Source organism: Sorex fumeus, unplaced genomic scaffold (assembly GCF_029834395.1).
Source record: "Sorex fumeus unplaced genomic scaffold, SorFum_2.1 ptg000058l, whole genome shotgun sequence".
Classification (NCBI taxonomy): Eukaryota; Metazoa; Chordata; class Mammalia; order Eulipotyphla; family Soricidae; genus Sorex; species Sorex fumeus.
Genome location: NW_026606115.1, coordinates 2,510,925 through 2,524,133, shown reverse-complemented (window position 1 = coordinate 2,524,133; position 13,209 = coordinate 2,510,925). Strand labels below are relative to the sequence as shown.

General features: G+C 42.0%; 1 protein-coding gene and 1 non-coding gene across 3 annotated transcripts in view; one reads left to right on the top strand and one right to left on the bottom strand.

Moving 5' to 3' along the window:
• DOCK11 (dedicator of cytokinesis 11) overlaps positions 1 to 13,209 on the top strand; it is a 277,634-nt gene that overhangs the window by 38,244 nt on the left and 226,181 nt on the right. The gene's annotated exons all lie outside the window — the stretch shown is intronic.
• On the bottom strand, positions 5,661 to 5,764 carry LOC130034357 (U6 spliceosomal RNA). The gene has a single exon (XR_008794122.1). It is a non-coding gene; the product is annotated as a U6 spliceosomal RNA (small nuclear RNA).

The window sequence follows — 13,209 nt, the reverse complement described above, 5'->3', positions numbered from 1 at the left end:
GGCTGAGGAAATGTCTCTATGATTGAGCACATAACCTTTTTTTTAAGTTAGGGGAAAGTGTTTATATCTTTTTTAAAAAATTTTTATTAGTGAAACACCATGAGGTACAGTTGTAGACTTACAAATTTCTGTGCTTGGGTTTCAGTTACACAGTGATTACCCATCCCTCCACCAGTGCCCATTCTCCACCTCCAATGCTCCCAGTATCCTTCCCACCCCCCATCCCCTATCCCACATCACCCCTGTGGCAGGGCATTCCCTTTTGTTTTCTCTATCCTTTTGGGTGCTGTGGTTTGCAAAAGAGGCATTGACTGGCAATCCTGTTCGGTCTATAGTCTGCTTTCAGCATGCATCTCTCATCCTGGGAGGATCCTCCCAACACCCTTTATTTGATGCTTCCTTCTCTATCTGAGCTGCCTTTTCCCCCAGCATGTGCGGCTGGCCTCCAAGCAATGGAGTGAACCTCCTGGTACTTATCTTGGCCATTCTTGGGTGTTAGTCTCCTATTTCGTTACTTTTTGTTCCCCAAATGAATGCAATCTTTCTATGCCTGTCCCTCTCTTTCTGACTCATTTCACTTAGCATGATACTTTCCATGGACTACCACTTGTATGTAAATTTCATGACTTCATCCTTTCTGACAGCTACATAGTACTCCATTGTGTAGATGTACCAAAGTTTCTTTAACCAGTCATCTATTCTTGGGCACTCATATTTTCCCCAGATTTTGGCTATTGTGTGTAGTGCAGAAATGAACATAGAAGTGCAGATGTCATTTTGAGTGTTCTTTTTTTGCCTCTCTGGGATATATTCCCAGGAGTGGTATTGCTGGGTCAAATGGGAGCTCAATTTCTATTTTTTTGAGAATCGTCCATACTATTTTCCAAAAGGCACATGAGAAAATGCTCTACATCACTAATCATCAGGGAGATGCAGATCAGAACAACAATGAGATATCATTTCACACCACAGAGACTGGCCCACATCCAAAAGAACAAAAGCAACCGGTGTTGGCGTGGATGGGGCGAGAAAGGGACTCTCACTGCTGGTGGAAATGTTGACTGGTTCAGCCCTTTTGAGCACATAACCTTCAAGTGTAAGGCACAGGTTGGATTCCCGGTAACTACCAAAAAATTAAAAACTATTTAAAATGGTAAATTTTTTCATCGATATGTGTTAGCATAGTAAAAGATGTAAACTGGATTTTATGTTTATGGATTTTTACAGTTATCTACAACTTGTTTGTGCAAGAAAAATGGGGAAAGGGGTGGGGAGAGGAAAGCAAAAGGAAGTCAAGAGTCAGTTCTCTTTCCACCACTCAGTACATACATCTTTAATGTTTTCATTTGACTATTACTTCTTTCAACTACTTTTCTCTTGTCAGTCCAAATGAGGCTCATCCTCATACTGTATCCATGATAAAACAGTGCTTATTATTCCCTGTTAAAATTTTGGTGCCTTAAATCTATAGAGAGACAGCAAGGAGATAGAAATGATGTTTTGCATAGTGCAGAATATGGCTGCTATCATGGGCTACCTGTGGCAGTGCTTTTCCTCAGCAATGAAGTGGTTCTCAGGCCTTGAACATATTGTGGGAGCCCCTGCTCGGAAGAGCACTGGGTCCAAGGTCAGCAGATCTGGCTTGCAGATACAATTTGAAAATGATAATTTCAATTGATTTTTATGTAGATGCATTGACTTACAAAGCTTTTAATACAGAGTTTTGTGGATTCCAATGTCAAACCCACTACCAATTTCAGCATCCCTTCACCCATGACCCAAGGCTTCCTCCCTCTCCCCAACCCTGTCCCCTTCACAAACTTATTAAAAATTGTGGTTCTTATAGTTTTGGACACATGTTTACAATAGTATTAACTTATATTCTACTGATATGCCTCCTCATTCCTTTTCCCCATTGTCCATGTCTCTGTCTTGTCACTCTGTAGATCACAGATAAGTAAGAACACCAAGCCTGGGTTATTTTTGTGAAATGCATATAAAAGGACTATAAAGGCTTTTGATCATTTTCCTGGTGCTTACTGATCCCTGGCACAGTGCACATTGGACTTTGGATTCAAGTCTTAATTATACCAAATGCAGAGCATGATGTCTGGCTCTTGCTTTAAGAGGTCTGCGTGTTCTTATTGCTTGCTGCCATTTTCAATGATTCTGGTCACTGACTGGCTCCAGGGTCTTCTGAAAGCCTGTCTGACCACAAGTCCCCAACAGAGATGCAGGGGCTTTGCAGATGGGCTGCCTCTGCCTGTTTGCATGATTATAGACTGGAAGTGGCTTCTCTCAGGTTGTGTGTATGAGAAAGCAGGGCCAAACCTAGGACCTGGCTTCAGGCCCTGACTGCCACAGTCCATATCAGTCAGTTCCTTCTGAGTTCCAGGAAACTCTTACTTGGCTGGGCTTGGATTGCTCCTTAGAGAAACCTCCCAGGGTAGGGAGGAAGGAGGAAAAGCCTCCATGGTTTAGCAAGGGATGTTATGACTGATATAGAAGACTCTTAAGCATTTCAGTGGGTGCTGTTATGAATTCTGGCAAGAGATTTATTTGCTTTCCTGTTTTGCCAGGGGGCAATTATTTAAATGCGAGGTCAAAATTGCATTGGAGAGGGCGGGCTTAAATGGGAAGAAAGCTTTGAGTTGACCCAACTTCTGCCTCTGAATATTTAAAGCAGCGGGCATTAATCCTGTTGAGTCAGAATTTTCTTGATGGTGAAATTGTTGAGCAGTGGTGGTGAAATAATTCACACCCATCTTCCTCCTTCTGCAGAGTGGAATTTGACTTGAAAACAAGTGCTGTCCTGTGAAGAGTCACCACCACAGGAGGCCACTCAGGCACTCCCTGCCATCACTCCAAGCCCAGGGAATGTTTCCTCAGGATGAATTTTAGTCATGTGACTTGGCCAGGCCTTTATGCTACAGAACCATCTCCTAGGCAATCTTCATTTTTGTCATTATATGAGAGTCACGTTTTGGTAATAAAAGAAAATTATCATGAGGAAAATGGGCTTCTAATGGTTTAATAATGTTTCTTAAAGACTATAATCATATCATTCTTGCTTTCTGCCTCTTTCTGCCCCATTGATAGAGGTCCAGTAGATTTTTGTTTTGCTTTGGGGTCACACCTGGCAATGCTCAGTGGTTATATCTAGTTTTGCCCTTAGGAATCATTCCTGGTAGTGCTGGGGGGACAATATGGGATGCCTGAGATCGAGTCCGGGTTAGCAACCTTCAAGGCAAGCACCCTACCTGCTGTACCATCTCCCCAGCATAGTTCAGTAGTTTTAAGCTATAAGATTCTTCCTACTTAGGCAAGGACATTCCTAAAAATTTGAAAACCTTATGTCAGGACTTGAGTAGTATGGTGTGCACATAAGTGGCACTGTAGCACTGTCCTCCCATTGTTCATCGATTTTCTTGAGCGGACACCAGTAATGTCTCACAAAAAATTGTGACACTTGTTATTGTTTTTGGCATATCGAATGCCTCATGGGTAGCTTGCCAGGCTTTGCCGTGTGGGCGAGATGCTCTCGGTAGCTTGCTGGGCTCTCCGAGAGGGGTGGAGGAAGCAAACCCAGGTCAGCCGCATGCAAGGCAAATGCCCTACCTGCTGTGCTATTGCTCCAACCCACATAAGTAGATGCTCCCTAAATAATATTGGTGGATGTTGCTTAGAAGTGAGAGATTTTGCAGGTATGGTGCTGCCGCAGGTCAATCTGTACCTGTAAGGCGAGTGCATCAGCAGCATGATGGCCCCTTCAGACTTCCAGATACCCCAAAATTGTTGCTGTGCCTTTGGCCAGACCCCAAAAACTTGGGGCAGTTTACCAAGAAAATAAACAGCCAAGAGTTAGGTATGTGGGAGATACACTCACAAACCACCTTGGGCTCAGCTATATAATTGGAGGTATGGCCTCTCTGGTTCCTGATTGAACTGCTTAATGGTCATGATCCCAGAGACTCAGGTGTTTCATTGTATGAGCAAGACTTAAACCTGAAAGATTTGTAACTGCTCTCATGGTGATTCAATAAATAAAATTATAAAAAATGAAAAAAAAAGTAGGTGGAGTTCATGCCCAATTCAACAAGCTAATCAGTGGCTGAATAAATAGAAGTACTCCTACATTAATAAAAAAGTGAGAGATTTTTGAATTTTTTTCTTTTAAATGTAGGAGTACTACTATTTATTCAGCCACTGATTGTCTGATTGAATTGTGCATGAACTCCACCTTACTTTTTTTTTCATTCTTTATAACTTTATTTATTGAATCACTGTGAGAGCAGTTACAAAGCTTTTGGGTCTAAGTCTCGGTCATACAATGAAGCACCTGTACCTTCACCAGTGCCCATTCTCCACACCAAAAAGCCCAGTTTACCCCCATCCCACACCCTCCCCATACCTGTGGGGCAGATGATTTTCATATTACTCACTCTTTACTTTGGTTACATTCAATATTTTGACACCAGACCCAGCATTATTATTTGAGATTTTACCCCAACACTCAGATCTGCTGAAAAGGAAACAGTAGACAATTTGTTTTCTATTGCTGGTTAACAATAACATATGATGTCGTCTGGCTGCAGTAGTGGCCGCGCGATTTTGAAATTCTGAAATTTTAACACTTAAATCTGGAGGGATTTTTGCCCAGACCTCCTGGGTTCCGAGATTTGCTCCTGAATCTCTGGGATCATGGCTCTTAAGCAGCTTGATAAGGAGCCAGAAAGACTGTTTGTGAGTGATGACTTGGGGTCTCGTTGGGGTGGGGAGGACAGGACCGGCTCCACCCCTATCCCATGAAGCCCAACATGTTTTGTCACTGCGGGCCTGAACCTGACTGTCCAATGGCCTCTGGAGTATGATGGCTGCTGAGCCGTCAGAGGGAAGCAGGCGGAGGGACAACACCCTTTCCCGCCTGGGGTGGCCCGGCGACAGTAACCTACTGAGGGGTCCGGATGCATTTCTGCCAAAAGCTGCTGGGTTTTGAGATTTGTTTCTGAGTCTCTGGGATCATGGCCGTTAAGCAGCTTGATCAGGATCCAGAGAGGCCGTTTTGGGCGATGACTTGGGGTCTCATTGGGGTGGGGAGGACGGGACCGGCTCCACCCCCATCCCATGAGGCTCAAAATGTCTCATCACTGAGGGCCCAAACATGACTGTTCAGTGGCCTCTGGAGGATGACGGCCACCGGGTCGCCGGGGGGAGCAGGCGGAGGGACAACTCCCTTTCCCCCCTGGCGCCTGGTGACAGTAACCTACTGTGGGGTCCGGACGCATTTCTGCCAAAAGCCGCTGGGTTTCGAGATTTGTTTCTGAGTCTCTGGGATCATGGCCATTAAGCAGTTCAATCAGGAACCAGAGAGGCCATGCCTTCAATTATATAGCTGAGCCGGAGGTGGTTTGTGGGTGTGTTTCCCACATACCTAACTTTCGGCCGTTTACTTTCTTGGTAAACTTTGCCTCAAGTTTTTGGGGTCTGGCCAAAGGCACAGCAGCAATTTTGGGGTATCTGAAAGTCTGAAGTTGCCATCATGTTGCTGATGTACTTGCCTCACAGGTACAGATTGACCTGATGGCGGCGCCATACCCCCGAGATTTTTGAATTTTTTTAAACAAAATAAAATTTTTATTTTGTCTTAGATCTATGCTAATAAAAATATGGAACACTTCACGAATTTCCATGTCATCCTTGAGCAGGGGCCATGCTAATCTCTGTATCGTTCCAATTTTAGTATATGTGCTGCTAAAGCGAGCACGATTTTTGAATTCTTATTCCAAAATTCTTTATATTCTGTAGTTTTTTTGTGTTGGATCCTGTATGGATGAGAAAGTATATACATACCCAATTTGGGAAGAGGGAAAAAACAGGTGATGGAGGGTATATCAGAATGGTGGATGGCAGAGAGTGTAAGTGACTTTAATTTTAGACTAAAACTCTACAGTGAACGTGTGTTGCTTTTTTGTGGGTTTTTTTGGGGGGTGTCCCACCAGCAGTACTCAGGGCTTACTCCTGACTCTGTGCTCAGGTATCACTCCTGGTGTACTTCAAGGATTACAAGGGGTACTGAAAATTGAACTCCAGTTGAAACCCTACCCACTATAATCTTAAATTTAAAAACCTTATGTCAGGACTTTGATAAGTATTGACTTTTAGAGTAGTATATTGTGCACATAAGTAGATGCTCCCTAAATATATGTTGGTGGATTTTGAGGGATACTGGGACCCGTGATGGTGGAAAATGGGCACTGGTGGAGGGATCGGTAGTTGATCATTGTATAACTGTAACCCAAGCACAAAAATTTGTAAGTCTATAACTGTACCTCATGGTGTTTCACTAATAAAAAAAAACATTATTATTCATGAACTACCATAGTTAATTAAAAAAAAGAAATGAGAGATTTTTGAATTCTTATCCAAAATTCTTTATATTTTGGAATATAAAATATTATATTTAATACAAAATATTATATATTGAATATAATATGTTAATATAAAATATTTAATATAATTTAATGTAAAATATTTAATATTTAAATACTTATTTTTAATATTTAACATAAAAGAATATAAAATATATTCTTTATGTTTTATATGGGAGCTCTGGCTTCGATGTTGCTTTTTCTATAATTACACAGCCAACAGGCTGGAGCGATAGCACAGTGGTAGGGCGTTTGCCTTGCACGCAGCCAACATGGCCGGCCCGAGTTCGATTCCTCTGCCCCTCTTGGAGAGCCCGGCAAGCTACTGAGAGTATCTCGTCTGCAGGGCAGAGCCTGGCAAGCTACCCATGATGTATTCAATATGCCAAACACAGTAACAACAAAGTCTCCAATGGAGACATTACTGGGCCTGCTTGAGCAAATCGATGAACAACAGGAGGACCATGACACAGCCAACACCAACAAATCTCATCTACAAATAATGAAATGTTTTATACCAAGGCAGATAATATTTACTTTTCTGGGATTCTGGAAAACTTTGAATCCTTTTCTTGGACGGTATATACACAGAAATTTTCCATAGAATTTCAGTTTCACATCCCAAGTAGTCCATGCAAAGATCACTTAAAATTCCAGATTTTGAAGCACTTTCAGAAGGAAGAAATTGGCACCCCAAAAGGGGCTGGCTGCCAAATGAAGGTTTGGAAGAATTGATCATGAGTTTTGTGCATTGGCATCATGGTGGATCTAGCTATAGATTGAATGGCACAGCCACTTGCATCAGACTGTGCAAATCAATCAGGATGCTGTTGTAAAAGGGGAGGTTTTTCATGGCTTACGAAATACCCTGTGGTTTGGTTTTCAATGGTCATATTCCTCTATAGGCCAAGACCCAAGGTACAGAGAAACAGTGGGGATGGGGAGTGAGGAAAGCCATGAAGGACAAACTGAGTCAGCAGAGGAGTTTTGGTTAGTATCTGTGTAAACGAATCCCCCCTGAACACCGAGTTAGGATTTTTTCTTCAGAAACAAAGGCAAACCAGCAGGAGGTTTGATCCAGGGCCTGGAAGCAGCTGGATATTGGTTCAGAATCACAAGAGATTAGTGAGAAAGCTATCGACCCAGGGGTTCAGCTTGAGTGGAAAATGTGCTTCCACACTGAGAGAGTGGATTCTCTTAGTCTGAGCTGGATAATGTACTGGAGAGCAGATGTACTTTTTTTCTAGGAAAATGTGTTTTATTATGGGGCTGGAGAGATAGTACAGCAAGTAGGGCACTTGCCTTGCATGCAATTGCTTCAGGTTCTATCACCAGCTGCTCATATAGTTCCCTAAGCCCGTCAGGAGTGATTCCTGAGTGCGGAGCCCCAGAGTAATCCTTGAGCATTGCTCGCTGTAGCCCCCAAAGCAAAAAATACATACACAAGCCCACCAAAAAACCCCAGATCCAAAACTCACACCATGTTTTATTGTATGTTAGTGCTCTAGCTCTCCTGTGTGCAGTTTCTTATAGAGGCATTTGCAGACCATGAGAGATAACATTGGCAAATCGGAATATTATATAAAGATTTGAGGGAGTCCTTGCTGACACTCATGGGCCTTGGTGATGCACATACACTTTGAATTGAGTACCTTTAGGGAGTTCTTGAGAAAATAATATCTGTGGACACATTTAGTGGGGAGATTAAATGGGGCTCAAGGAAAGAAGGGGTGGAGAGAGATTGCCTTGATTCAGAGAAAGTTTGGAACAGGAAACATTTGTCAGTGCCAATGAATTTTGCTTGACTTAATCAACTTTCTTGCAGGTTTAATTTGAATGCCCGAGCAACACAATTTTCTACTCCTACGCTTGACATTTCTTCATGTAGGTGTTTCTGGTCCTCAGAACATTTCATATTTGTGTGAATTTCCCAGAAGATCTGTTTAATGAAGGATGATTCACGTTATTAGAGTGTTCAATAGCAGGACTCCTACTGTGTGCATTTCAGCAAGCTTTTTCCACCTGTGGTCGTCTTGCACAATTGGAAGATGCAAGAAATATTCATGTTTAGAATGAGAACTAGAAGGACAGTGGAGTTCTAGCTTGCTCATTTCATTGGGCTAAATATCATTGTGGGAGTTGGGGCCAAAGTAGTGTAAAAGACAGACTTCAGTAACCAGTATTTTTTTCAGTGGGGTTGGGTGGAAAGAAGGAAATGAACTGACAGGGTCCTGGGTGGGTGGGTGGATTGGGGGCTAGGATGGGGAAAGAACAACAAGTTCTGGGTTTGAGGGGAAAAGTAGCAACAAACTAGGAGGGAGTGACCATTTGTATTGGATGGCAGTTTGGTGAAATCTAGGGTGGGGCTGGGGGAAGAACTAGCCAGAAGGTTTAGGATCAACAAGGTGGGATAATATGCCTCATTAGGAGATCTGCCAAACGTGGTTGGAGACCAGGGCCTGGAGAATGGAGGTGGAGGCCAGATCACAGGGGTTTTATAAGCCATGCAAAAACAGCTTGAGCTCCCCCCTCCCTGCAAACCAAAGAGAGGTAAACAAAGGAATACTGTGATCCAATTTATGTTTCATCAAAACGTAACCATTTGGGATCAAATTAACCATTGAAAAGGTGTCAGAACTAAATTAAGTGCAGATCGGCTGGCAGCGAAACATCCAGGCTAATTTAATCTTGTTCACACCAGGCTAGATGCAAGTATTTGCTTCCCCCTCCCCTCTTTGAAAGAAAACCTCTTGGGCTAAACAAGAACTCTAAGTTCATTTGCCTCAGTAGTTTTGTATGCAACTCTAATGAGTAGTTTTCCATAATTCATCCAGCATATTACTTCTGGAAAATGTAGACAATGGGGCAAATTTTCAGCCTATGCTGTCATTTTATGGATTGATTTCCATTAGCACTGACCTTCTGGCTTGCAGTGCATAAATAGGAGTAAAACATCTGTTCATGTCATTCCCCCTACTTAAAAACCTCTGCTTGTTTCTCTTCCCCTGCACTAGGAAACGATCCAAACTCATTGACTTGGCATATGTGGCTCTCCATAAACATGCCTTTCCAGCTCATCCCAGCCTCCTCTACATATTCAGTATGGCCACACACCTGCTGAATATGGACTTTGATTCCTCCGTGTCATTGCTGATACTTTCTTTCCCTGTAATACTTTTATTGACGTTACCTGTAGTGTCACTTAATCCCTTTAAAAGGACAGCTTAAATTCTACCTCCTCTCAGAGCATCTCTTTCAGTGGAATGAATCTCTCTCACTTCCATCCCATGCTGTCTCCCATGCTATAGTAGCTAGAAGTAGCTCTGTTTAGAGTTTTCTTTCTCTTAGACCTGTGGGTTTACAGAGAACTTTTTACCTGGCACATGATTACATGCCCAGTATTGTTAGCACTGATATTTGTATTTGGATGTTTGTTTGTGTTTGGGAACCACAACTGGCCTTTATCAGGGATTACTTACCTTGCTGAGGGATAGATCCTGGAGGGCTTTGGGAACCCTATGTGGTTCCAGGGATCAAAACCCAGCTTGACTGTGTACAAGGCATACATCTTATTGTTTATATTTTCTTTCTCCAGTCCTGTACTTTTATTCCTACGATCTCCAGAAGCATCCTTAAGAGATGACCAGGTAATAAACTTTTCTTTTGCACCAGGCTGGTGTGCTGAAGCAATGAACACACAGTGAAGGATACTCAACCAGGGACTTCCAGAATTCCAGGAAAAATAGCAGGACTTAACATGGGAGTTTGTCTCTTATGAAGTATTGTAGGGTTTGTTTTAGAAGAAATTGAAATTGGGTGAGTCTTTTTCTTCTCTGATTGTCTTTGTTGAAATTGTTGAAATAGTTGTCTTTCTTTTCTTTGTTGAAACCATTGTTAGTATGCTCACAAATATGTGCAGCTATCGCCACAATTAATTTTAGAGCATTTCAGCACATTTAAGTCAGTCAACCAATTTTTTTATAGGAGTCAACAGCTCAGACTCTTATTTCCAATATAATCATTGGTGATTGCTCTCTTGACATTGGAAGGGAATTGACTTAAAGAAACACTATATAGGTGAGTGTTTTGGTGTCAAGTATTAACATAGGAACTTACACATTGAAGCATGCCTTCTACCACTGAGCTATAGGCCCTGTTCCCCCAAGTACTTTTTGTTTCAGAAGACGATGTATAGATGAATGACCAGTGAATAACCCCAGGGAGACTGGTCTAATTAAACATCCTTCCCTAAGAGTAGAACTCCTCATTGGGTCCCACAAAGCTTGGGTGACATGGAAAGGATATGGAGAGATGAATTTCTGAATGAATGGGAGATGATGAAATAAAACCGTGAGTGGATATATAGGGTTAACAACCATAAGGTCACCATCTACAGTTATAAGAGGTGGGGAATCTAACTTTTTAAAAATACTATTCTTGCATTCAATTTTGCCATTTTTCCTTTATTTAAACATGGTGGGCTACAAAGTTTCTCATAATACAGTTATTATGGGCATTCACTGTTTCAACTCCAATCCTACCACCAGAGTGACCTCACCTCCATTGTCCCCAATTTCCCAACCACCCCAAAGCCTGTCCCCTTTGAGGACACACGATAATTTATTTTACATTGCTTATTACAACTAAATGGTAATGGAATTAGAAAAAATACTTCAGTAAAAATGATTTGTGAAAATTGTTACATCTCACCACCAGGTCCTTAAGTTCTTGCCTATGGATTTACTAAGCTGATTGTGGTTAGTTGAGCCTTCTTTGTTTTCCTTTGTTGAGTGTAGTTGGCTTCTGTGTTACTTTCCAATCTAATTTGGTGGGCTCCTACTAGGATGTAAGTATTGTAGAAATTGGAGGTGTTGAACGACTGTACTGTCTAGAAGCTGCAGGATCTGTAGAACTGGGGCAGTGGGTAAGTCAACATCGTGAAGATTGTGAGATATAGGCATGGCTGCCTGGGCTTCTGGAGGTACAGGGGTGTTCGGGTGAGGCTGTCTTTCCCCACTCTGAGAAGACCCTAAAGTTTTCAGCCTGAAAACCTATGTACCTGGAATTTTCGCTCTTAGGTATCTATAGTTGAGATTAATTATGAGACATTGGGATTGGGTCATTGGTGTGGTGGCAGCTGTGGGTGTGAATGTAGTTGCCTGGGCTTCAGCAGGGCAGAGAACCAGCCTGCCAAACACCCAAGGGTGCCCTAGTGCTTGCAGCAGGAGACTATATTATCCATGAAGCTTAGTAGCTTGTCTTGCATCTCCTTGGAGATTTAGTCATGAATCTGTAGAGCAGGACTGGCGGGTGAGTCAACATGGTGGCAGTGGTGGATTGTGGGCTGCATCTGACATTTTAAAGAGGTAAAATTAAGTAAAGGAAAGGGGCTATTTATTTACATTATTTGTGGCTTTACACCTGTGAGTCATGTGCTGTACCTACCACTGAGCCACATTCCCAGCCCTGTTTACTTTATTTTATTTTTTTTTGTCACACCCGGCAGTGCACAGGGGTTATTCCTGGCTCTGTACTCAGGAATTACTCCTGGCAGTGCTCAGGGGACCATATGGGATGCTGAGAATCCAACCCAGGTCGGCCACATGCAAGGCAAACACTCTACCAGCTGTGCTACTGCTCCAGCCCCACCCTTTTTATTTTAAAAAGAATATATTATCCCCAAAATGGTAGAGATGAAAAATTCTGGAAGGTTTAAAAAAGGCAACATGACCAGTAATAGACCCTATATAACTGATGATGGAAAAGAAAAACATTTGTAGAAAGGTGCATTTTTGACTCCCTTGTGGTTGGTTTCTGAAACAAGCTCACCAGTTTTATTTCCCATGTTATCAGGAGAAAATTGATGGGCTAGTAAGAGATGATTGAATCCAATATGGAAAGTAATGTGTGTAGATTTGTAGGTTAACACAGTTCTTTACCTGAGTACGCTTGTATTGTTGTGTTCAAATGACAGAAACAAGCTTTTATGTTTTCATGAAAAGCCAGTGATTTCACTAGCTAAAGCCACATACCTATACAGAATGTTCATTACATTATGTTCAGCTTGAGAATTCAAGATGGGGCTGAAGAGGTTGTACAGGGGTTAAGGCTCTTGCCTGGTATGTGACTGACCCCAGTTCAATTCCTGATACCGTATATGATCCCCAAGCACTGTAAGGAGTGATTCCTGAGTGCAGATCCAGAGCACTGCTGAATGTGGCCCACAAACCACGCCCCCACCATGTAGGGTGAAGGAAGTGGCTCTGCAGTAGAGCACCTGCCTCACAATTGTGAGCCCTTAGGTTCCATCCCTGGGAGTGCCAAAAAGCTGTGTATGTAATGGTTGTGTTATAGAACTCAAAAAATGTCGGAGATTGTTTATAGTGTTACAAGTTTACTGTGGGCATCAAGATACTGGTTGTAAATTTGTTAATAGACACAAAATGAGTTCAGTTTAATTTCTCCTTGTATGAACGAATGATTTACAAGAATGTTGGGTATCAATATGACTTGTTAAATTTCTTTTTGATTTGTTAGAATGCCTTTATTATAACTAATGTGTACTTTTTCTTTTTTGCCAATAATGAATAATGTGGTGTTTAACACTTCAATAAATAGAAAGTGTTCTTGTAGTGGTAAGAGGGTACTTTTTGCTATTCTCTCAATGACTTCAAGCTTTTTCACCTTTACCTCACATTTTCTTACCTTTGAGTCATTTTAATGACGATCAGCACAAAGTGAACATGAAAAGGAAAAAATGAATGCAAAACAATGTTGCTAC